Consider the following 26,343-nt stretch of genomic DNA (forward strand, 5'->3'; position numbering starts at 1 on the left):
CTTGTGCTCCAGTGTTGTCCCAACCACTGGGAAAATTTTTCTGGCTGCCTCTGCTGCTGTTACCCCTCTGTTGAACTCAAACAGAAGAATATGTGACAATAGTTTCGATTTTCCCACTTAGCACACCATTTTGTAGCATCTACATCTTCACGGATTATCTCCAAACGACAAAATGACAATTCATAAACTCAAACAACAATAGTAAACTTCAAATAAAAAATAGAAATCGACTAATAAACACACATCAACCGGAGTACAAACGGGCAAAAAAAAATTTATGAACTTATGCACCAAGCTAACAGGTTCTGTGTGGCCGAGCGGTTCTATGCGCGTGACCGCTACTGTCGCAGGTTCGAATCCTGCATCGGGCATGGATGTGTGTGATGTCCTTAGGTTATCAGAATCAGATTTTCACTCCGCAAGTAAAGCTTTAAGGACGGGACGTGACTTGTGCTTGGGTAGCTCAGTTGGTAGAGCACTTGCCCGCGAAAGGCAAAGGTCCCGAGTTCGAGTCTTGGTCCGGCACACAGTTTTAGTGTGCCAGGAAGTTTCATATCAGTGCACACTCCGCTGCAGAGTGAAAATCTCATTCTGGAAACATTCCCTAGGCTGTGGCTAACCCATGTCTCCGCAATATCCTTTCTTTCAGGAGTGCTAGTTCTGCAGGGTTCGCAGGAGAGCTTCTGTAAAGTTTGGAAGGTAGGAGACGAGGTACTGGCAAAAGTAAAGCTTTGAGGACAGGGCATGATTCGTGCTTGGGTAGCTCAATTGGTAGAGCACTTGCCCGCGAAAGGCAAAGGTCCCGAGTTCAAGTCTCGGTCCGGCACACAGTTTTGGTCTGCCAGGAAGTTTCGTCCTTATGTTAGATAGGTTGAAGTAGTTCTACGTTCTAGGGGACTGATGACTACAGATGTTAAGTCCCATAGTGCTCAGAACCATTTTAACCATAATAGGTTCTGTCAAACTCTCCAAAATACTCTGTAACTACAACTATTATTTCCTCATCTGATAAAAATTTCTTTCCAGCAAGACAAATTTTCGGGTAAGGGAACAGGACAAAGTCACTTGGGGCTACGTCTGGTGAGTAGGGTGGATGAGGAACCAATTTAAATCCCAGTTCATGCACTTTCGCCATTGTTATCGCCTATGTGTGGGTCCAGTTACGGTTCTGCCTTTTTCCGAGTAATCTATGAGGATTATTCCTTGCGAACTCCAAAAAACGACAAAATGGTCTTTGCCTTCTTCGGTGCACTTTTACCGGATCTTATCCACTTCTTTAATTGTCGTTTTGACTCTGGTGTGTAATAATGCATCCATATTTCAACAGTATCAAATAGACGATTGCCGATTGCGATTAAACATGCCAGAAATTGTGTTGTAATGTGCCAGATCATTGGAATAATCGAAATTACCAACAATGAAGGTGCAAAGAAAAAAATTTCCATGGAAATTTACCTGACTTATTAAACAACCTTCCCTCATGAACCATGGACCGTGCCGTTGGTGGGGAGGCTTGCATGCCTCAGCGATACAGACAGCCGTACCGTGCAACCACAACGGAGGGGTATCTGTTGAGAGGCCAGACAAACGTATGGTTCCCGAAGAGGGGCAGCAGCCTTTTCAGTAGTTGCAGGGGCAACAGTCTGGATGACTGTCCCTGGAAATATCTTACAGTTTAAAACCTGGTTCCTAAATCTCTGTCTTACCATTATATAATCTATCTGAAACCTTCCAGTATCTCTTGGCTTCTTCCATGTATACAACCTTCTTTTATGATTCTTGAACCTAGTGTTGTAAGTAGGCTGTTTAGGTTTTCTTATTGGTAACACCACGTAGCGCTCTGTATGAAAATCACTGGCTGTGCTGTGTGCAGTCTGTGGCTAGTTTGCATTGTTGTCTGCCATTGTAGTGTTGGGCAGCTGGATGTTAACAGCGTGTAGCGTTGCGCAGTTGGAGGTGAGCCGCCAGCAGTGGTGGATGTGGGGAGAGAAATGGCGGAGTTTGGAAATTTGTAAGACTGGATGTCATGAACTGCTATGTATTTTAAGATTTTTCAACACTATTAAGGTAAATACATTGTTTGTTCTCTATTAAAATCTTTCATTTGCTAACTATGCCTATCAGTAGTTAGTGTCTTCCGTAGTTTGAATCCTTTATTTAGCTGGCAGTAGTGGCGCTCGCTGTATTGCAGTAGTTCGAGTAACCAATATTTTTGTGAGGTAAGTAATTTGTGAAACGTATAGGTTAATGTTAGTCAGGGCCATTCTTTTGTAGAGATTTTTGAAAGTCAGATTGCGTTGCGCTAAAAAATATTGTGTGTCAGTTTAAGCACAGTCATGTATAATTTTTCTAAGGGGACGTTTCATATGTCGACCCTTAGCCGAGGATACCTCACTGGAATCTTCTGATTTTTTCTCGTAGTTTGTGTAATTAGTGTAGCCTTTGTTTATTGCTAGCGCGTAATTATAGAGAGAATTTCCTTTTTAGTTGTAGTTTTTCATTGTTGTACAGTAAAACAGTTGTGGCATGCATGTAGATTTGCACCAAGTATTTCGCAGCTGCGCTTGCAATTAACGAGATATTATTTTCAGTGCTACGTTAATGTGTTCTCTTATTTTTGCTCTTCAAATTGTGCTTTTCTGTGTTATCGTGTGAAATATTTGCTACAATAATGGCGTGTGAAAAACGTAATACTAGGCTCCAAAGTAAACCGAGAAATGACAGTGAAGACGAAAGCAGTGTGTTAGCGCCACCGAGTAATAAATTAACTAATGTTCAAAGTAGTAATTTGGTAATTGTACATAGGGAAATGGAGCGGGCTGCAAATAATGGCGTAGACAGTGAAACAATTAATGAACAGGGAAGCATTATCTATCGATCGGTCGGCAACAGCTCGCCTCAGGGATCCGAAATGACAGGGCACAATTTTGCAAATACTGTAGATTCAGGTTCTGCGACCTCACCGTTTTCTCAAATAAGTTAAGACACATTTTCTGTTTGTCAAAATGTGAATGTTGCCGGTGCAAAAGCACTGCCGAAAAGTGTAGAGGAACAGATTCCAGACACTAATGCATTGTTATTACAGCTAATGCAACAAATGGAACAAAATCAGAGACAAACACAGCAAAAGCTTCAAAAGTTAGACACCACACTTGAACAAACACGTGAAGATTTAACTACTGAGTTACATAACATTGAATCTATACGTCAAAAAGTCTGTAATGAAGTAAAATCACAAATTTGTGAGCATTTTCAACCTATTTTTTCGCGGCATGAAAATGCATTACAGAATCACGAAGCAGCCATAAAAGAACTGCAAACCATTGTTCATCAAAATCACGACACCTTGCAAGCTAAAATTGACTCAGTTGCATCTACCGATTTGGTTACGCAACTTGCAAAAACTCAGGAAAACTTAAAGGACACAGTAGATACGATTTCAACACAAATGGGCACTCTGAAACTTGGTTACAACAAGACGCACAGTTTAGCGCTACAGTACACGTATCTGCGTGATTAATTTTGTACTTATATCATTTATTTTTAAAGATATTTGAAGTACAATGATACAAAGGTTTTCCGTGATACATTTCATTCCATTGCTGTAATCTGTAACACCTGAGGGTACAATTACATTAATCCTCAGGGGGGTACACGCTTACTTTGTGTACCATGTGTTTGGCAAGCACAAGGAGCCCTAGCTAATATGGTATTTGCTTATACAACTTTACACTTCGGTACCATATTTCTCTAACACATAAATTACACAGCTATCTGATCATTTAACTGGGAGAGACAAACATTTATTTTACTACATCAGTGACAGATGTTTACGTAATTACACAGTTGGATAACTTCACACTTATGAAATTGTATTTTGTCTCTACTTTGTGAACTGTTCATATTGTGATACTATGAGAGCTTTGAATGATGTACACTCCTGGAAATGGAAAAAAGAACACATTGACACCGGTGTGTCAGACCCACCATACTTGCTCCGGACACTGCGAGAGGGCTGTACAAGCAATGATCACACGCACGGCACAGCGGACACACCAGGAACCGCGGTGTTGGCCGTCGAATGGCGCTAGCTGCGCAGCATTTGTGCACCGCCGCCGTCAGTGTCAGCCAGTTTGCCGTGACATACGGAGCTCCATCGCAGTCTTTAACACTGGTAGCATGCCGCGACAGCGTGGACGTGAACCGTATGTGCAGTTGACGGACTTTGAGCGAGGGCGTATAGTGGGCATGCGGGTGGACGAACCGCCGAATTGCTCAACACGTGAGGCGTGAGGTCTCCACAGTACATCGATGTTGTCGCCAGTGGTCGGCGGAAGGTGCACGTGCCCGTCGACCTGGGACCGGACCGCAGCGACGCACGGATGCACGCCAAGACCGTAGGATCCTACGCAGTGCCGTAGGGGACCGCACCGCCACTTCCCAGCAAATTAGGGACACTGTTACTCCTGGGGTATCGGCGAGGACCATTCGCAACCGTCTCCATGAAGCTGGGCTACGGTCCCGCACACCGTTAGGCCGTCTTCTGCTCACGCCCCAACATCGTGCAGCCCGCCTCCAGTGGTGTCGCGACAGGCGTGAATGGAGGGACGAATGGAGACGTGTCGTCTTCAGCGATGAGAGTCGCTTCTGCCTTGGTGCCAATGATGGTCGTATGCGTGTTTGGCGCCGTGCAGGTGAGCGCCACAATCAGGACTGCATACGACCGAGGCACACAGGGCCAACACCGGGCATCATGGTGTGGGGAGCAATCTCCTACACTGGCCGTACACCACTGGTGATCGTCGAGGGGACACTGAATAGTGCATGGTACATCCAAACTGTCATCGAACCCATCGTTCTACCATTCCTAGACCGGCAAGGGAACTTGCTTTTCCAACAGGACAATGCACGTCCGCATGTATCCCGTGCCACCCAACGTGCTCTAGAAGGTGTAAGTCAACTACCCTGTCCAGCAAGATCTCCGGATCTGTCCCCCCATTGAGCATGTTTGGGACTGGATGAAGCGTCGTCTCACATGGTCTGCACGTCCAGCACGAACGCTGGTCCAACTGAGGCGCCAGGTGGAAATGGCATGGCAAGCCGTTCCACAGGACTACATCCAGCATCTCTACGATCGTCTCCATGTGAGAATAGCAGCCTGCATTGCTGCGAAAGGTGGATATACACTGTACTAGTGCCGACATTGTGCATGCTCTGTTGCCTGTGTCTATGTGCCTGTGGTTCTGTCAGTGTGATCATGTGATGTATCTGACCCCAGGAATGTGTCAATAAAGTTTCCCCTTCCTGGGACAATAAATTCACGGTGTTCTTATTTCAATTTCCAGGAGTGTATTTGGTATGGGAACCTGATTTTTAAAGTACGTTTGAGGTAGATGACACTATTGAAATGAGCAGAGAATTTTTTTTAGGTTTTGAAATTATTGCAGAAAGTTACGACGTTTTTGAGATTTGACTGAGGTGTTATGATGTTATTTTTACGACGACGATGTGTATTATGTTGTTGAGGTATGTTTATGATCAATAAGCTGATGCTCTATGAGGAATTTGATTATGCTACGTATTTATTATGATGAAATATTGAAGAAGTGTCGACAAATTTGTATATGTGTAATAAGGTAAGGAATAATGAGCATTTGTTAGGGACTCTGATTTGTGAAAAAGGATGTTGGAAACCAAGAATCGTACTTTAGGAGTTATGAAATGTATGTAAATGTGTGAATGTATTACAATGCCACAAAAATTTTTTGGACACTGTTATATCAATAGGATTTTGTTTCTACACATTTGTAACACAAATTCTCAACCTGTGGAATTTTTTTATATGAGACTGCCACTGTAGCGAAAACTGCTGTCGTGAATATTTCAGTAAGAACGGTAAGTGACCTTGACGTAATGCGTTTTGGGCGCCCAGCTGAGAGTTAGTCGTCTGACAAAAGAAAGCCATTAGGTGGAGAAATAAAAAGGCCATTAACCTCGCTATTGACGTTCCTTTGTAGAAAGCATCGCAAATATGACACGCTCATTACTTGAAAATATACGATTACTCATACTTTGTGCTACTTACTGAAATGCTTATTAATTGATGGGAAATATTCGTACATCTGCACACCTGATTATGACAGGTGTCTTTCTACGAGAGTTGAGAGAATTTCTACTGACTTATGAAATGTCACATGACTATTGAATGATATTTTTATGCTTTGTACATAGTTGCTTATTTCATTTGATATCTGTTTTCCAGCTGTGTTGCAGCATTGGTTTTATAAAATAAAATTAAATGTATCTGCTAATGTAAACACTTTCTGTCAACAGATCTATTAAATAATTACTTTATGATCCACATTCTTCGAAAAAGGAGCTCTTGGAATGGAAAGAACAATAAGAAGGGACTAATAACAGTAACTGCATATATAATTTTCTTTTCAAGTACTTGGTAACTTATTGTAGAATTAGTTTTTGTGGTGCACCACTTTAATGACATAGATATTAAGATGTGAATATACATTTCCCTTATCCGCATTTTTGTCTTTAGTGTACTGTTTTTTCTGGTTGAGCTATGTCATGTTTAGATATAAGTTATTGCATTTGCTGCTGCTGTTTGCCAGGCATAGTGCTACTAAATTTTACTTTACATTACTCTGTTAAGCCAGTTTTACTACTGATTTATTTTTCTTGTTTGCTGCTCATTGCGTTATATTAGTTGTAATATTGCTGCTTGCTTTGCCAATTTGAATATTTTGTCATTGCTGTTTGTGTTAATTGTTTTGTGCTGCTGCATTGCCTCGTCCCTTAGTTTAGCATCTGAGCTCAGTAAATTTAAGTTAGCTTAAGATGGGGTAGGCTATATGAGAGAACGAGTTGTGATGAATTGGAAGATATGCATTGAGAAGCTATAAGAAAATGGTTTGGCCAAAAAAGTATTTTGAAAGAGGATATGATCAAAAAAGTAGGGTTTAGGGACAACAGGTTTAGGTAGGTTTTTCTTGGAAATAAATCATGAGGTAAGATACTCGAAAATAAATAATGACATAAGAAATATGTGAACATATAAATACAGAAAGCATGCTTGGATAGAATTTTTTTGGTGGAAACAAATGTTGAAATAAGAGGAAAGATATATGGAATGAAGTTTTGGGGTGGACTGCAGTACCAAATGTCACACTGAAAACAAACCCTGTCCTGTATTTTTGTGTTGTTACACTATGTGAAATTGTGTTTTTCCTGTCTTAATGTGTTTAGCTAATAAGATTTATGTTGTAGAATTTTTCAAATACGATGTTATTTTCTTTGTAAAGATGTTTAGACATTATTTATTCTGTTCTGTTTTAATGCTCATGTGTGAAATTAATGTTTCGAAAACTATTCTCATTATTTTATATATTCACTTATGTCATAATTCCTGTAACACTGATGTATATGTTATTTCGATTCTTTTGTAAAGCCTGTACTACAAATGTTATCTGTATTGTTATGTTCTTTAATGATGTATTTTGTACCTTTGTAATTGTATTCTTATGTTATAAAATTGTAATTGACACCAGTTCATCATATTATTAACTTGTAAGTTCCATTTCACTGCACACGTTTCTGTTGGTCATAGTATATGGACAATATGTGAGAATTAGGGACTGATAGTGTTTGCACGTGTGTTAATAATTCAGCAAGGGACTGGATAACAGCATTGCTGGTTCTAAGGACAATTCCAAAATTTTTGGTGAGTGCACAAGTGGTGGTTTATGGACTTGCTATATTATCCACAAGACTCTTCAATGGTGATTGTGCACCTGCACAGTCACAACAGATGGCTGCTGGCCATCTCTACCAGGACTACAGTGGGTCTGCGCTCTTTGACGACCCACCAATACCATTATTTCTACAAGGACTACAGTGGGTCTGCACCTATGGTGGCCCACCAATACCGTAATCTCCACTAGGACTACAATGGGTCTGCTCTGTGATGACCTAACTACCATTGTTCTTCAAAACTTCGACTGACTCTGCTGTGGCCTTGCTCTGTTGTGGCCCATTACCTGTCTGCATGTCAAGAGTCAGCACTGTCTTTCCGTTGGAAGGAAAACACTACTTCTTCAAGACTGCATGGAAATCCACTACTTCCATGTGCATTTTCTGTTACTGCTCAGACTTTGAGAAAAACAGTGCAATTTTACTGTGATGAACGATCAGACTGTCTTTATGGACTGTGAAAAAATTTTAGCTTTTGACCAACATTGTATCGATAAGTGTGTGCATTTGATTTCTTTGTTATTGTAATGATGAAAAAGTTTTTCAAATCTGTATTGGCCACTGCCCAAAACAATTTGTAAAATTTTTTGTGTGGAGCATGGGGGCTATGTAAGTAGGCTGTTTAGGTTTTCTTATTGGTAACGCCACGTTGCGCTCTGTATGAAAATCACTGGCTGTGCTGTGTGCAGTCTGTGGCTAGTTTGCATTGTTGTCTGCCATTGTAGTGTTGGGCAGCTGGACGTTAACAGCGCGTAGCGTTGCGCAGTTAGAGGTGAGCCGCCAGCAGTGGTGGATGTGGGGAGAGAAATGGCGGAGTTTGGAAATTTGTAAGACTGGATGTCATGAACTGCTATGTATATTATGATTTTTCAACACTATTAAGGTAAATACATTGTTTGTTCTCTATTACAATCTTTCATTTGCTAACTATGCCTATCAGTAGTTAGTGTCTTCCGTAGTTTGAATCCTTTATGTAGCTGGCAGTAGTGGCGATCGCTATATTGCAGTAGTTCGAGTAACCAATATTTTTGTGAGGTAAGTGATTTGTGAAACGTATAGGTTAATGTTAGTCAGGGCCATTCTTTTGTAGAGATTTTTGAAAGTCAGATTGCGTTGCGCTAAAAAATATTGTGTGTCAGTTTAAGCACAGTCATGTATAATTTTTCTAAGGGGACGTTTCATAGTGTTGGCTGTGATTAAGTTATGCTCTGCGCAAAATTCTACCAGACGGCTTCCCCTTTCATTCCTCACCCTCATTCCATATTCATCTCCTACGTTTCCTTCTCTTCCTTTTCCTACTATCGAATTCCAGTCACGCATGACTATTAAAGTTTCGTCTCCCTTCACTATCTGAATAATTTCTTTTGTCTCATCATACATTTCATCAATCTCTTCATCATCTGCGGAGCTAGTCGGCATATAAACTTGTACTACTGTAGTAGGCGTGGGCTTCGTGTATATCTTGCTGTTCGTAACAGCGTACCCGTGCTCGTATTTTTTATTCACTATTAAACCTACTCCTGCATTACCCCTATTTGATTTTGTATTTATAACCCTGTATTCACCTGACCAGAGGTCTTGTGCCTCCTGCCAACGAACTTCACTAATTCCAACTATATCTAACTTTAACCTATCCATTTCCCTTTTTAAATTTTCTAACCTACCTTCCCGATTAAGGGATCTGACATTCCACACTCCGATCCGTAGAACGTCAGTTTTCTTTCTCCTGATAACAACGTCCTCCTGAGTAGTCCCCGCCCTGAGATCCGAATGGAGGACTAGTTTACCTCGGGAATATTTACCGATACAATAAAGCTGCATGCCCTCGGGAAAAATTACGGCTGTAGTTTCCCCTTGCTTTCAGCCGTTCGCAGTACCAGGACAGCAAGACCGTTTTGGTAAGTGTTACAAGGCCAGATGAGTCAACCATCCAGACTGTTGCTCCTACAACTACTGAAAAGGCTGCTGCCCCTTTTCAGGAACCATACGTTTTTCTGGCCTCTCAACAGATACCCCTCCGCTGTGGTTGCACCTACGGTACGGCTATCTGTATCGCTGAGGCACGCAAGCCTCCCCACCAATGGCAAAGTCAATGGTTCATGGGGGAGGATATTTATAAATAGAAACCAGGAATTTAACGTAAAATTTATCGTCCTTTTGAGAACATAATTAATTTTATATTTTAGATGTATTTCAAATTTGTAATTCCATTTTAAGTCATTGATATTTAAAATCATTGCGATTGGTTATAATGTTTTCAAAGATAGCAAAAACATTCTTTTTACGTGAACAATTAATCGTATGTAAGTTTCTCTATATGTAGAAAATCGATATGTGTTTACAGTATCTTTGAACAACTACGGGCGTTGTTGTACCACTGGTCACTATAGTGTTGAACTTTCATTGAGTTGTGGCCCTTCTTAGCTTATTTTTTTAACTAAAAAAAATGGTTCAAATGGCTCTGAGCACTATGGGACTTAACATCTGTGGTCATCAGTCCCCTAGAACTTACAACTACTTAAACCTAACTAACCTAAGGACATCACACACATACATGCCCGAGGCAGGATTCGAACCTGCGACCGTAGCAGTCGCGCGGTTCCGGACTGAGCGCGTAGAACCGCTAGACCACCGCGGCAAATTATTAATTTTGTTTTTCTATCTGCACCTGCTCAATTTAATCTGCATATATTACATGCACAAACGCAAAGATAATTTTTGTAAAGTTTGTAAACTTTTAACACTACAAAATTGGAATCAACAGAGCAAGGAGGCAGGTTAGAAAGGGAAAACTACCGTTTGTCGTCACAACCATGACAAAGATTGATTTTTTTTCGAAACTTTTACGGAAAAACTATCTCAATGTGGTCTTCAAGTTCAATGCGAGAAGATACAATGCCTTATGTAGAAAAAATTAAGATAAAAAAACATGGCGCCATACAATGTAATACAAGTATGCCAACGAACAAGAAGTTACGTATGTTGAAGCTAATTTTGCAAAACGTAGGTCGAAAGTTATTTCGACTTTAGATTTATTGTATCGTGATGTACGCGCTATTTTCAAACAAAAAAAAAATTTTAAATTCCTTTAATTTCCTAGTTTAGAGTCTATACCCCGCCTACCATTCCTATTACAGCAAAGTGCATACGTCTCTAAACTATTGTGATGATCTCATTACCTCTTCCATTATCAATATTTAACTTCCGACAGCGTATGCTCCCAGAAGAGTCAACCAATATATTGATTCCTCCAACGACCACCTTCAGAGAAGATCATGAAGGTAAAACTGAGAAATTCGAGCTCACACAGAGGCCTACCAACAATCGTTTTCCTGAGTCCCGAGTTCGAGTCTCGGTCCGGCACACAGTTTCAATCTGCCAGGAAGTTTCAATCGTTTTCCTGCCCACCATTCGGAGTGGCCGAGGGAAGGGGGTGAAGTGATAACTGCACACAAAGTACCCTCCGCCACACACCAATAGGCAACTTGGGAGAGAAGATGTAGCGGCAGATATTAGCTGTTTAAGCAATCGTTACCTCCAAGTAACACCTCTCTTTTGTGCAAACGATGACGCATGGGTTTTTATTTCTGTCGTTCCTCGGAAGCCTCTGCGCCAAGTGTTAAGTTATATTCCTCGTACAGTCCAAACAGTTTTTCTATTTGCACGTTTCTCGGGAAAGAGAGTTTTGCAAGCCACCTCGTATAAAGAAATCGCTTCTCCTTTCCAAGGCCACTCAGATACGGTGTGGCATTCTTTATTCCCGCTCAGATGGAAAAAAACTCCGGAAGCCCATACATGCGCATATCTGCACTGGGCCGCTTCTTTTCGGACGACGGGACGGCGCTACCATTCCCATTCCCATTCCGCATTGTCGACAGCAAACCAAACAGCTCTTCGAGCTCCGCCAGAAAAACACGCGGCTCAACGGCGTGGCAAAGATAAGGCGGCCGCTGTTGCAACGTGCTCTGCACACCGCTGCCTTCATTTGTCTGCATGCCGTTCCGCCCCAGCAAGGAAGCCGGGAATAGCATTTCTTTTTGCCCTCGGCCATGTCTCGTGGTCGCCCGCAGTACAGATACTTGTCTGGAATGTTCCACTGGGACTGCAACTGTACCGAGACTAAACTTCTCGTAGTGTCTGCTCATACGCGTGACATAACACTTGATATCGACAGACGCTGAATGATTCACAGAGCAGAGTTTCAGTTTCTTGGGCATTCTTTCGGTTTTACGTATTTTGCTTCAAAGATATGGACCAGCATTTATTAAGAATGAAACTGACGTACCAAAGATGTTAAACACAGAGCCGTGTGTGTATCTGGACAGCTACGCTCATGATATTTAATCTTCCTTCTTCACAGGATTATTTGTAAGTACATAACCGATCAAAAGCTTTCGATTACCCATGAAAAAAGTTATTCACTTTATTTCACTATACAAACACATCGTAGAGACTAGACAGACCAACAAAATAAATATTTCCTCTTTCTATCTTTAAGTAGGCTGCTATAAAATATCCTTTACATTTTAGCCACATCGAAGTATCAACCCTTTGCCCTCAGAATAGCATAAACTCTTGGCATTCTGAAGAAGTTTTTGTACATATTTCAGTCCAACACGTCTGTAAATTATTCCATAGATCTTCAACATTTGATGACAGTTTTCTGACCTCCCTCTCATGTTCATCCTGAAAGAGTTCGTTAAGATTTAAGTCAGGTGACTGACTTGGCCAAATAACATAGCTGAGTCTCCACATTTCTCTCTTCTATTGGCATTGCTCTACACACTTTAGATGTTTGGGATCGTTGTTCTGCTGCAGAACAAACCCTCAACTAATAAGTCTCTTGCCACATGGAACTGCAGTGTTGATCAGTGCCCTTTGAGACCTTTCCTTTTTTATTGTTCCATTAATTCTCACTAGCCGGCTGGAGTGGCCGTGCGGTTCTAGGCACTACAGTCTGGAACCGAGCGGCCGCTACGGTCGCAGGTTCGAATCCTGCCTCGGGCATGGATGTGTGTGATGTCCTTAGGTTAGTTAGGTTTAATTAGTTCTAAGTTCTAGGCGACTGATGACCCCAGAAGTTAAGTCGCATAGTGCTCAGAGCCATTTGAACCATTTGAACCAATTCTCACTAGATCACCGACCTTATCACCAGCAAAACATCTCCACACCATGACCGACCTACCATCATGCCTTACGTTTGGCAACACACACTGCTCATCATACGTTCTCCACGAAACCGACGAACAAACATTCGACGATGGCTTCCAAATACTTCAAACTCATATTCGTCCTTGAATAACTCCTTGGACCATTGTTACACACCCCAGCGTAAACACTGAAGTAAAGAAGTCATGGGATAATTCCCAAACCGTGTCGAGCCTCCTTTTGCTTGGCGTAGTGCAGCATGGACTCAACAAGTTGCTGGAAGTCGCCTACAGAAACATTTAGCAATACTGCTTCCCAAACTGTTGCCAGCGAAGGATTTTGTGCGCGTAATGACCTCTCAGTTGTGCCCCATGAATATTCGACGGGACTCATGTCGGGCGATGTAGTTGGCCAAATCATTCGTTCTAACTGGGAGGAGTGTTCTTCAAATCAATTGTGAACAACTGTGGGCCGGTGGCACGACATCGTTGTTTGAAAACATGAAGTCCGTGAATGATTGCAAATGGTCTCCAAGTAGCCGAACGTAATAAATTTCAGACAACGATCTTTCCGTTGGACCAAAGGACCCAGTCCAGTCATGTAAACACAGGCCCCATTGTGCAGCCACCACCAGCTTGCACAGTGCACTGTTGACAACCTGGGTCCATGGCTCCGTGCGGTCTGCGCCACACTCGAATCCTACCGTCAGCTCTTACCAACTTAAACCAGAACTCATCTGATCATGTCACGGTCTCCCAGTCGTCTACAGTCCAACCGACTTTGTCACGAGCCCAGAAGAGACACCGCAGGCGTTGTCGTGCTGTTAGCAAAGGCACTCGCGTCAGTCGTTGCTGTCATAGCCTATTAGCGCCAAAATTTCGCCGCACCGTCCTAACGGATGCGTCCGCCGTACGTCCCATATTGATTTCTGCTGTTATTTCACCCAGTGTTGCTTGTCTGCTAGCACTGACAATTCTACACAAACGCCGCTGTTCTCGGTCGTTGAATAACGGCTATCGGCCACTGTGTTGTCCGTGGTGAGAGATAATGCCCGAGGTGTGGTATTTTCGGCGTACTCCTGACACTCTGGATCTAGGATTAGTTAATTCTCTAACGATTTACCAAGTGGAATGTCCTATGCGTCTAGCTCTACCATTCCGCGTTCAAAGTCCCTTAATTCCCGTCGTGCAGCTATAATCACATCGCAAACCGTTTCACGTGAATCACTTGAATACAAATAACAGATCCGCCATTGCCCTGCTATTTTATGCCTTGTGGTTTTGGCCGGCCGGGGTGGCCGAGCGGTTCTAGGCGCTATAGTGTGGAACCGCGCGACCGCTCCGATCGCAGGTTCGAATCCTGCCTGGGGCATTGATGTGTGTGATGTCGTTGGGCTAGTTAGGTTTAAGTAGTTCTAAGTTCTAGGGGACTGATGACCTCAGAAGTTAAGTCCCATAGTGCTCAGAGCCATTTGAACCTTGTGGTTTTGGAAATTTGTGGTAAGGTCCTATGGGACCAAACTGCTGAGGTCATCGGTCCCTAGGCTTACAACATAACTTACGCTGAGGACAACATACTCACACACTCATACTCGAGACGACTGGAACGTACGATGGGGGGAGCCGCACGAACCGTGGCAAGGCGCCCAAGACCGCACGGCTACCCCGCGCGGCAATGCCTTATGTACGCTGTACTACCTGCATCTATATGTGTGCGTAAGCTATTCCATGACTTTTGTCGCCTCAGTCTTTGTTGTTGTGTCCATTGCTACCAAATCACCGTATTTACTTTTCGAAATAAAGGTTTTTTGACCGATATGCACATCCTTTAAAGCTTGTTTGCTCAAACGACGTTGCACTGTTGACACAGAGATCGGAGCAGCTCGCATATTATTTACTTCCTCGCGACTCTGAGGTGCAGTAAGAGTCCTCTGACGTTTACTCGATACACTCTATACACATATGAACCCGGGTCTTCCAGATCGCGAAGCACTTGCATTGGCACCAGTTTGCTTGAACCGCTGCAAAGTATACCGTATACGCCACTACAGACTGGGCTACGCCAACTTTTTTAGAACAGCCTTCCTGATGCAGAGTTACATTTACAGCACGTTTTTCAATTCCACTCTCCCACTTCAGTTAATTTAGGGGATAATATGGGATGGACCTGATCAGGTATACAAACACACTGGTAGACACGCACAGTATAGGGTGAGGCAGCTAAGTCATAACACCCCTTGTATCTCCCCAACCGTAATAGATACAAAAATACCGTTTGGACAGTGAATTGCAGGGACAGGGGCTACTTGACTACATCACATTTCGTGTTTGTGCTATTTTTTATTACAGAGATACAAGGCCATCTTTGGTTTTTTAAAATGGAACCCTATGTTAAAGTTTAGCGTAACGTGATGGGCTTAAAAAGACAGTTACAAATACAGGTACATCACAATATTTGGGCGAATAGTTTTTGAGACACGTATAAGTTGCCGTATCGTATTCGTCCTTCGAAGCGGCGTTGTCCAGTGCGACCTTTACATCTACATCTACATCTACATTGATACTCCGCAAGCCACCCAACGGTGTGTGGCGGAGGGCACTTTACGTGCAACTGTCATTACCTCCCTTTCCTGTTCCAGTCGCGTATGGTTCGCGGGAAGAACGACTGTCTGAAAGCCTCCGTGCGCGCTCTAATCTCTCTAATTTTACATTCGTGATCTCCTCGGGAGGTATAAGTAGGGGGAAGCAATATATTCGATACCTCATCCAGAAACGCACCCTCTCGAAACCTGGCGAGCAAGTTACACCGCGATGCAGAGCGCCTCTCTTGCAGAGTCTGCCACTTGAGTTTATTAAACATCTCCGTAACGCTATCACGGTTACCAAATAACCCGGTAACGAAACGCGCCGCTCTTCTTTGGATCTTCTCAATCTCTTCCGTCAACCCGACCTGGTACGGATCCCACACTGATGAGCAATACTCAAGTATAGGTCGAACGAGTGTTTTGTAAGCCACCTCCTTTGTTGATGGACTACATTTTCTAAGCACTCTCACAATGAATCTCAACCTGGTACCCGCCTTACCAACAATTAATTTTATATGATCATTCCACTTCAAATCGTTCCGCACTCATACTCCCAGATATTTTACAGAAGTAACTGCTACCAGTGTTTGTTCCGCTATCATATAATCATACAATAAAGGATCCTTCTTTCTATGTATTCGCAATACATTACATTTGTCTATGTTAAGGGTCAGTTGCCACTCCCTGCACCAAGTGCCTATCCGCTGCAGATCTTCCTGCATTTCGCTACAATTTTCTAATGCTGCAACTTCTCTGTATACTACAGCATCATCCGCGAAAAGCCGCATGGAACTACCGACACTATCTACTAAGTCATTTATATATATTGTGAAAAGCAATGGTCCCATAACACTCCCCTGTGGCACGCCAGAGGTTACTTTAACGTCTGTAGACGTCTCTCCATTGATAACAACATGCTGTGTTCTGTTTGCTAAAAACTCTTCAATCCAGCCACACAGCTGGTGTGATATTCCGTAGGCTCTTACTTTGTTTATCAGGCGACAGTGCGGAACTGTATCGAACGCCTTCCGGAAGTCAAGAAAAATAGCATCTACCTGGGAGCCTGTATCTAATATTTTCTGGGTCTCATGAACAAATAAGGCGAGTTGGGTCTCACACGATCGCTGTTTCCGGAATCCATGTTGTTTCCTACATAGTAGATTCTGGGTTTCCAGAAATGACATGATACGCGAGCAAAAAACATGTTCTAAAATTCTACAAGAGATCGACGTAAGAGATATAGGTCTATAGTTTTGCGCATCTGCTCGACGACCCTTCTTGAAGACTGGGACTATCTGTGCTCTTTTCCAATCATTTGGAACCCTCCGTTCCTCTAGAGACTTGCGGTACACGGCTGTTAGAAGGGGGGCAAGTTCTTTCGCGTACTCTGTGTAGAATCGAATTGGTATCCCGTCAGGTCCAGTGGACTTTCCTCTATTGAGTGATTCCAGTTGCTTTTCTATTCCTTGGACACTTATTTCGATGTCAGCCATTTTTTCGTTTGTGCGAGGATTTAGAGAAGGAACTGCAGTGCGGTCTTCCTCTGTGAAACAGCTTTGGAAAAAGGTGTTTAGTATTTCAGCTTTACGCGTGTCATCCTCTCTTTCAATGCCATCATCATCCCGTAGTGTCTGCATATGCTGTTTCGAGCCACTTACTGATTTAACGTAAGACCAGAACTTCCTAGGATTTTCTGTCAAGTCGGTACATAGAATTTTACTTTCGAATTCAATGAACGCTTCACGCATAGCCCTCCTTACGCTAACTTTGACATCGTTTAGCTTCTGTTTGTCTGAGAGGTTTTGGCTGCGTTTAAACTTGGAGTGGAGCTCTCTTTGCTTTCGCAGTAGTTTCCTAACTTTGTTGTTGTACCACGGTGGGTTTTTCCCGTCCCTCACAGTTTTACTCGGCACGTACCTGTCTAAAACGCATTTTACGATTGCCTTGAACTTTTTCCATAAACACTCAACATTGTCAGTGTCGGAACAGACCTTTCCTGTTGACCACTGAGGAACTTAACAGGGAAGGCGTTGTTTTCCTGCTTCTCGATAACGCCGCAAGGTCACGCACAAGGTAGCTGGTTCAAAATGGTTCGAATGGCTCTGAGCACTATGCGACTTAACTTCTGAGGTCATCAGTCGCCTAGAACTTAGAACTAATTAAACCTAACCAACCTAAGGACATCACATACATCCATGCCCGAGGCAGGATTCGAACCTGCGACCGTAGCGGTCGCTCGGCTCCAGACTGTAGCGCCTAGAACCGCACAGCCACTCCGGGCGGCAAGGTAGCTGGAGAGAAGGGTATAAATGTGCTGCTGCGGTAATGAGAGATCGCTTTTCCGTCACAGTTTCTTGGAGCAAACATGTACACCAACGAAGAAAAGTTAGATATGCTTCTAGTGTTTGGTGATAGCAGAAGAAATGCTGTTAGAGCAATAAAGCGGTATGGAGAGCTGTATCCTGACCGTGAGCGCCCTACGCGCCAGCTTCTTGCACGTATTTGCAAGGAACTACTTGAATCGGGATCATGGAACGCCATACAGAGGACAAGACAGAAAACTGCAACTGGAGAGGTACATGAAGAGGGCGTTCTAGCGTTGGCGCATAACTACCCTACTGTTTCGTTGCGACATATCGCCTCGGAATATGGTATAAGTCAGAGAAGTGTTCTACGCATGTTGCACCGGCATAGATTTCGCCCGTTTCACCTCTCATTACATCAAGCACTCTCTGGTGTAGATTTCGTACGGCGCCAGGAATTTTGCCAGTTTGCTCTGCAGCGCCTACAAGATGATCCAACGTTTTTTTCAACGGTTGCTTTTTACTGATGACGCGACTTTCACCAACCACTCTAATGTGAGTTTGCATAATATGCATTACTGATCAATAGAGAACGCTCACTGGCTTCGACAGGTACAGAATCAGCAACCGTGGAGTGTTGATGTGTGGTGCGGCATCGTCGGAAATGTCATTGAGGGGCCGTACGTCACAGTTCCTGCGAAACGTTCTGCCCATTGTGCTGGAAGAGGTACCACTGACTACGCGCTAGTGAATGTGCTTCCAACATGACGGCTGCCCTGCTCACTCATCCCGTGTGGCTACAGAGCTGTTAAATGAAAAGTTCCCGGATTGTTGGATAGGACGACGTGCTGAAGTGAAGTGGCCAGCCCGGTCTCCTGTTTTGACCCTTCTTGATTTTTTTTCTGTGGGGAGCAATCAAACATGAAGTGTATGCTCAAATACCAACCACACCAGACGATATGAACCAACGTATCATCGAAGCGTGCGCTGATATCTCACGTGACATCCTCGCAGCCGTCCACAAATCATTCGAACGGCGACTACAAATGTGCATTGCATCAGAGTGGAAGCATTTTGAGCACATGCTTTAGTAAAGTTTTGTATCATCTACTGTACGTATTTTACATCTTTGTGTGAATTTGCTTCGTATTCAAATAAAAAACAAATACGTACGAAATAATTGTGACGAAGAAGGACCTCTTCATTTATATTTGTATTTCTGTTACTTAAAATGTATTAACATCTTGTAGTATTTTAATACTGAATGTTGTCTACTATTTTGGTATCACAGTTGTCAAATAACTGAATAATATTTGCGCGACATCATCAGTTAATTTTTGCGCAAAATGTGAAGTATGTATTACTATTGTCGGGTAAATGGGCGTGTTTGTGTAAGGACGGACTTGCGACGTTCACCATGTACTGTACACAACAGGTAAGGTCGCATTGGACAATGCCGCTTCGAAGGACGAACGCGATACGAGAACAGATCTGTCTCTCAAAAACTATTCTCCTAAATACTATGATATACACATATTTGAAATGGTCTTTTTAAGTCCATCACGTTACGTTAAACTTTAACATAGGGTTCCATTTAAAAAAAAAACAAAGATGGCCTCATACGTCTGTAATAAAAAATAGCACAAACACGAAATGTTATGTATTCCAGTAGCCCCAGTCTCTGTAACTCACTGACCAAACGGCTTCTTTGTATCTATTACGATTGGGGAGATACAAGGGGTGTTATGACTTAGCTGCCTCATCCTGCATATTGTAAAGTAATGTGAACTGATTGCGGTGTATTCGAATGGAACCGTCTTAGGGAACAGAAAGTCAAATACGCAACAAAGGCACTTACCCTTTGTACATTGCCGGAAAAAATGGTACATCCTTTTAGAGCTTTACAACTCACAAGATTTATTGTTTCAGCAGTGCATATGGAGTGTGTGAAATGATTACATTTACAGATCAGCAGCACAAGTGGTTGTGAGGTACCAGTTATCGACTCATGCTAAAACATGCACATTAGCACGTGGTGTAGACTTCACGGGCGGCAGTGCGGGCGTTTTAAGTGATATCCAGTCGACCATACAGATGGCGAATACTGTCCTGGTATACGTTATTCCACGCCTGCTCCAACTGTTTAAGTAGTTTTGTAAGCGCTGTTGGTTGAAAAGTCGCACGAACCACTTCTTGTCCCTTGCTCGATTAGAGACGTCCGGAAGTGGTGCTGGCGAGGGAAGCTGCTACACGTCTTGCAGAGCACATGGAGTTACACGGGCAGTGCGTGGGCGGGCATTATCCTGTTGGAACAACACATGATCTTCCCGTTGCAAGAACGCCAAAAGAACGGGTGTAACAACATTCTGCATGTACCGAGCTCTGGTTAGCATCCCCTCCAGAAATACTAAAGGTGAATGAGACTTGTAGCATCTCGCACCGCAGACTATACAGCCTGGAGTGGCCAGTGTGTTTTGGATGAATGCACTCTGCGAGACATCGCTCATTAGTTCTACGTCTTACACGCAAACGAGCATCACTTACGTGCAGGCAGAACCAGCTTTCCTTGCTGAAGACCACGAGCGCGTTATTCGATCTTCGAAGTAATCCTCTAACGGGACCAGTCGAGCAGAAGACGGACTGGAGGTGTGCGTGTATAGTCTCACTCCTAATAACCGGTTCGCAACAGTTCGTGTTGACACGTCTGAGCTCACAAACCCTGTTACCGGTGCAATGGTAGCTGTACGATCTGTCAGCGATGCCCTTACAGCTCGACGATCCAGGCGGGCGCCTGTGCTGTGTGGACGTCTGGAATCTCGTCTACGGGTGTGAGAACGTTCGCGTGACCATTAATACTGTGGTGTCACCGCCAGACGCCACACTTGCTAGGTGGTAGCCTTTAAATCGGCCGCGGTCCGTTAGTATACGTCGGACCCGCGTGTCGCCACTATCAGTGATTGCAGACCGAGCGCCGCCACACGGCAGGTCTAGTCTAGAGAGACTCCCTAGCACTCGCCCAGTTGTACAGCCGACTTTGCTAGCGATGGTTCACTGTCTACACACGCTCTCATTTGCAGAGACGACCGATGACGTGGTCGAATCGTTTCCGATTGATTTTCGTCGTGTAGCTACAGCCACCAATGGCCCTTGTCAAAGTCACGGATCGGGGACCCGTTGGTTCGCCGATTTTCTGCTCACAAGGAGAGACTTTTTGTTCAACGTGGTGTTTTGCTATTGCTTTCTGATAATGATCAGTCCAGGGTCGTGGTACCACGTTCGTTACAGTCCTCTATCTTACGGCTTCTCCACCAAGGACATTGGGGTATAGTGAGAACGAAACAACTTGCTCGTCAGCACTGTACTTGGTTCGGAATCGATGCCGCGATTACGAATATGTGCTCTTCTTGCATGGTGTGTGTCGAACAACAATCAGCACCGCCGCGGAAATTCTTTCCATGGCCAAAAGCCACTTCCCCTTGGCAACGATTACACATCGATTTTGATGGTCCATTCTGGAATGCTCGATGGTTGGTTGTGATAGATTCATTCAGTAATTTTCCTTTTGTTGTCCGGATGTCTTCCACGACGTCATCTGCCACCATCCACGCGTTATCTGCTATCTTTTGCATTGAAGGTCCTCCACAGACAATTGTTTCCGACAATGGTCCACAATTCATGTCCGCAGAATTTCAGCCATTCTGCAAGGCCAATGGTATTCAACAGCTGACGTCTGCGCCGTTTTCACCACAGTCAAACGGTGCCGCCGAACGACTAGTCAGGACTTTCAAGTCACAGAAGTTGAAGTTGAAAGAGTCACATTCTCGGGAGGACGCGTTATTGCTCTATTTGTCCTCGTATCGCTCTCAGCCCCGAGATGGTCGCTTGCCGGCTGAGTTGCTCAACGGTCGCCATCATCGAACCTTGATGTCTTTGCTACATCCGCCGCATCAGGTTCCTGTGCAGCGGCAGACACCTGCTTTTGCCCCAGGCGACGTTTTCTACTACCGCCACTATCGAGGTTCACGGCGTTGCCTCCAAGGGCGCATTCTTCGCTGCTTCGGACGCGCTATGTATCTGGTTTTGGGGGCCTCTGGTGAGGTGCGCCGGCATCTCAATCAGCTGCGCCTCTGTCGTCGCACGGGATCTGCCGCTCGCCGTCTGCTTTCAGCGACAGTGCCGTCCGGTAAGCGCCCTGGGGACCCATCTACTGGCTCGCCTCAGCACCAGGTGTTACCGACGCTGCCTTCCATTTTGCCCCATGGCGACGCGCCGCCACCGCCGCCTGTTCTCCCGCCGGCGACGCCCGCAGTGGACGCTTCGCTGCAGCCGCCGGGCGCCCCCCTGGGTCGGAGGACGCTAAGTTCACCGGACTTGGATACGATGTGACGTCACTATGACGTATACACGCTACATCGAAAACGATAGATACTGTATATCAACTATTCGACATTTGTGAACTTTCGAGAGGTTGTGACAGGGTAGCGCTGTGCTCTGCGCCATTCGTTTGTGAACAGTAGACTCTAAAGCTGAACTGAGTATATGATGACCTAACACATTGTTTCTCCGAGTAAGAGACCTTTACTGTTTCCATCTTCTGCAAGCTGCATCCAGCAAAAGTAACGAGACTTCTGCATAGTTTAAGGTATCCGCTCATGTTGTGATGCAATTCGTATTTTGCATAATCTTGTCTTAGCAAATTATACTGCTGACATAAACCACACTGACATGGCCAGGTACATGCTAAAAATATTGTGGTTGTATACATGACATAATAAACAGTACGTCTGGTTTATCATACCACCGTGGAATGCTTTGACACTGCATTCAATTATTTCATACGTCAATCAGTACTAGACACTAACCTTTGGTTAAGATTACATTGAGAAATCCACTTCCCCTCGTATTTCATCTCCGGTCGACGATTTTTCTTCAACAATGCCTCATATTTTTCTTTTTAAGTTCGAAATTCAATCATTCTACACACCAGTCATTACTGGACGCTAAGGTACCTGTCTCTGCGGTCTGAGTGTAAAATTACTTCGAATTATGGTTGATAAAAGACTATCTTGGGATGGACATATAAATTACTTATCTAACAAACGTGCACGAGTTCTCTTTCAGCTATATAAATTAAGAAAAAAAGTCAGCAAGAGTATGCTGCTACAATCTAATATGTACTGACAAGACCAATTGTATGAAACGATACTAAAATGTTGATAGTAAATAAATATTATTTTCAGCGTAAGCATTCAATACAACAATCACACAATCTAATGTGGTCGGCACATAAGAAGACCACTTTTTTACGAAACGTGTTGTCCGTGGTGTTTTCAAGGCCGCGGTCAGGAATATTTCTACTAATATCCAGCTCTTTTATTCTGGCGAAATACATATACGCTGCCACACTGAGCTGTTTTCAGAATCGCACATGTCAAAACAAACCACTAGCAGACGACAGTTTAGTATCTCGAACGTTCGTAAAAGTCGATAGGTGTGTTAATCGAATAAAGCGTATATACGTCATAATGACGTCACATCATATCCAGGTTGGGTGAACTTAGCATCCTCCCCCTGGGTCACGCGCCGCCGATCGCTCCCCGTGACCAGTTCTCCTCCGACATGGACCTCTTGCCCGCTCCGGACCATATGTCGTCTTCGCCCTTCGGGTGCCCCGGCCCGATGGAGGTCGACCCTTCGGCCCCTCCTGTCTCTCTACGGGCGCATACACCGCATGTTGGCGTGCACCCTGGAGTAGGTTTTCAGGCGTTCCCTAGCTCCCCGCGGTCCGAATGGCAGGGTGCGGGTGGCACAGCCTCGCCTGTTGTTAGGCTCCCCACCGCGTCGCATACGTCAACATGGGGTCCTCCCCACGGCGGGCGGAGGCCTTATACCACACCCGTCCGCCGGTTTGCGGGGGAGGAATGTGGCGTCACCGCCAGATACCACGCTTGCTAGGTGGTAGCCTTAAAATCGGCCGCGGTCCGCTAGTATACGTCGGACCCGCGTGTCGCCACTATCAGTGATTGTTGCAGAGACGACAGTTTAGCATAGCCTTCCGCTACGTCACTTGCTACGACCTACCAAGGCGCTATATTCAGTTACTATAAGTACTATCTTCAAGAATGTATTCTGAACAGATAATATTGTGACTCATGCACCGTCAAGAGCGACGTTCATCATTAATGTATTAAAGTTAAGTACCAAACTAATTACGTCCGCTTTCTGAATTCTCATTCCTTGTCATGTTCCAGACCTCACGTCAGTATAGTTCGTCCCTCCTCACGCCAGCCTGCGTGAGCTAAACGCGTGCATTTCGGCCTCCCCTCGTAACACGCTGTTGGCTCTTCTGCTAACACAAAAAATACTAGCGTCGTTGCACAACTGACGCAGCCTGTGCGGCAGTTCTCCGAATGGACCATCCCGCCACTCGGAAGGCCACAGTTTGGCCCCTTTGAAACTCGCTCAGTTGGCTGTAGAAAGCACGAGTGACGTTGTTGGCCGCTTCCTTTACACTTTTGCACCATACTGAGCCTTCTGGCTGTGACCATTCTCTATTAAATGGTAGAAATGGTTGGCGCTCTGGCAGATCTGTCACTACGTCATCTGTAGGCGGACGACGTTCAAACCCTTATCAGCACATCCACTACCCCACCAGTTGACATATGCCGTCATCGGATCAAAATCGTCATCGTCTTTCAAGGTGTACTAATTTCTTTCCCGCAGTGTATGTTGGTACTAGTTTTATTATCGGCATGGGGATATGACAGAATATTCAATACGAACTCTCTGTTCTAAGTACAAGTCCATAGTTCTGATAGGTTATCGAAAAACTTCTGACCAATAGTGTACCTACGGAATTTCAGATGACGACTGCACAGCCCAATGGATAGGACACCTCTCCCAGTTTTTAACACTCACCACTGGTGTTTTTTAAGGGCACTGTTTGTGACGTGGCAAACTTCAATAGGGATGAAAGAACACGTGGGCCCATTCACTGAATTCCCGGGAAGGCACAATGACAGCAGCTTGTGTGTATGTGCGAACTAATTCGATGCGACAATACAGAGTAGATGACTTGGCTTCGTGCTCTATCACGTCTTCCTCAGCAGTGCGCTCTATAACTACGCCGCGGCGAATTTTACAAGCAAAAACTTCGACAGATGATCTATCCACTGATATGTTTTGTCTCCGTATGTGTCGCAGTTTTTGCGCAGTCTCTTCCGGAACCCTAGAGGTGCTTATAAATAACCCTGTACTTAAAATATTGCGAATTACCTTTACAAAGGAACTGAGAGTTAGAGTGGAACCAAGCAACAACTTCAAATGAACAACTTATTATTGTGATTATCTGAGAGGCAGGCCATATGTTTCGAAAATGTGGGGCAGAGGAGCAAAGGCGCCTGTGCGATAGTTTACAGGGGAGAGGGGCGGCGGGGGTTAACCTGGTAGTATGGGGTACTTTTAATATTTTTGAAGACGAATCGGGATTTGCAGGGGCCATGAAAAGTTCCAGTACGGACACCGTTAATCCTGCATAATACTAACTTTTAAATCATTTTATTGAGGGACAGACACCTGAGAGATGGGGGAAACCACGGACCCCTGGGTATGGGCGCCCTTGACAGAGGTAGCGACGGCAGGATACAGTTCCTCCTTTCACCTGTGGAAGGAAAGACGAACAGGGTTGAACTTTCCGTCGACAATGTGACCATGATACGCTGCTGGCTGTGAAAGCACCATGTGACAAACTGCTATGAAGTGAACTGTACGCTTGGAAACGAAAATGATTACTATTTCAGTGCAAGTGCACAAAGTAAGTGAAATCAAAGATTATGCAGCTAGTGTCGGTTCTAATATCGCAAGTGAATGATGACTGTGTGAAGATCGTGGTTATGGCTGGTATAAGGAGAAGAAACGCCTATCAACAAGTGCTGAAACTGGAAGCGAATATATGTGTCATGTAGCTGTGATACACTGTCCAGTCACCTGTCAAAATTCTGGACAACCACCTTTCACAGCGCGGACCGCTGCGAGACATACGGGAAGAGAGTCCATGACGTTCTAGACGGTAATGATAGGAATTTGAACCCATGCCTACTCCAGCACAATGGCCAAATGCGCTAGGTTTCTCAGTTGAGGAGCCATGACGCGAGCAGCTCGTTCGAGGTGGTCCCAGATATTCTCGATTGGGTTTAACTCCGACGAGTTTGGTGGTCAGGGCAGTACGGTAAACTCATCCTGCTGTTCGAAACACGCACGCACCCTATGAGCTGTGTGATACGTTACCTTGTCGTACTGGTAGAACTATTGCGTCGAGAGAAAACAAACTGTTCATGCAGATGTATGTGGTCCCCAAGGATAGATACATCTTGTGTTGATCTATTATAACCTCCAGGCAAGATTACTCAGAGAACGCCTCGAAACATTCCTCAAACCATAAAGCTCTCTCCTCTGGGCTGGACACCTTTAACGATTGTTGCGTGGTATTTGCTTTCACTCCGGTGGAGCGTCAAACGCGGCTCATCTGAAAGGGCCACCAAGAAG

The sequence above is a fragment of the Schistocerca serialis genome, chromosome 9 (assembly GCF_023864345.2).
Source record: "Schistocerca serialis cubense isolate TAMUIC-IGC-003099 chromosome 9, iqSchSeri2.2, whole genome shotgun sequence".
Taxonomy (NCBI): domain Eukaryota; kingdom Metazoa; phylum Arthropoda; class Insecta; order Orthoptera; family Acrididae; genus Schistocerca; species Schistocerca serialis.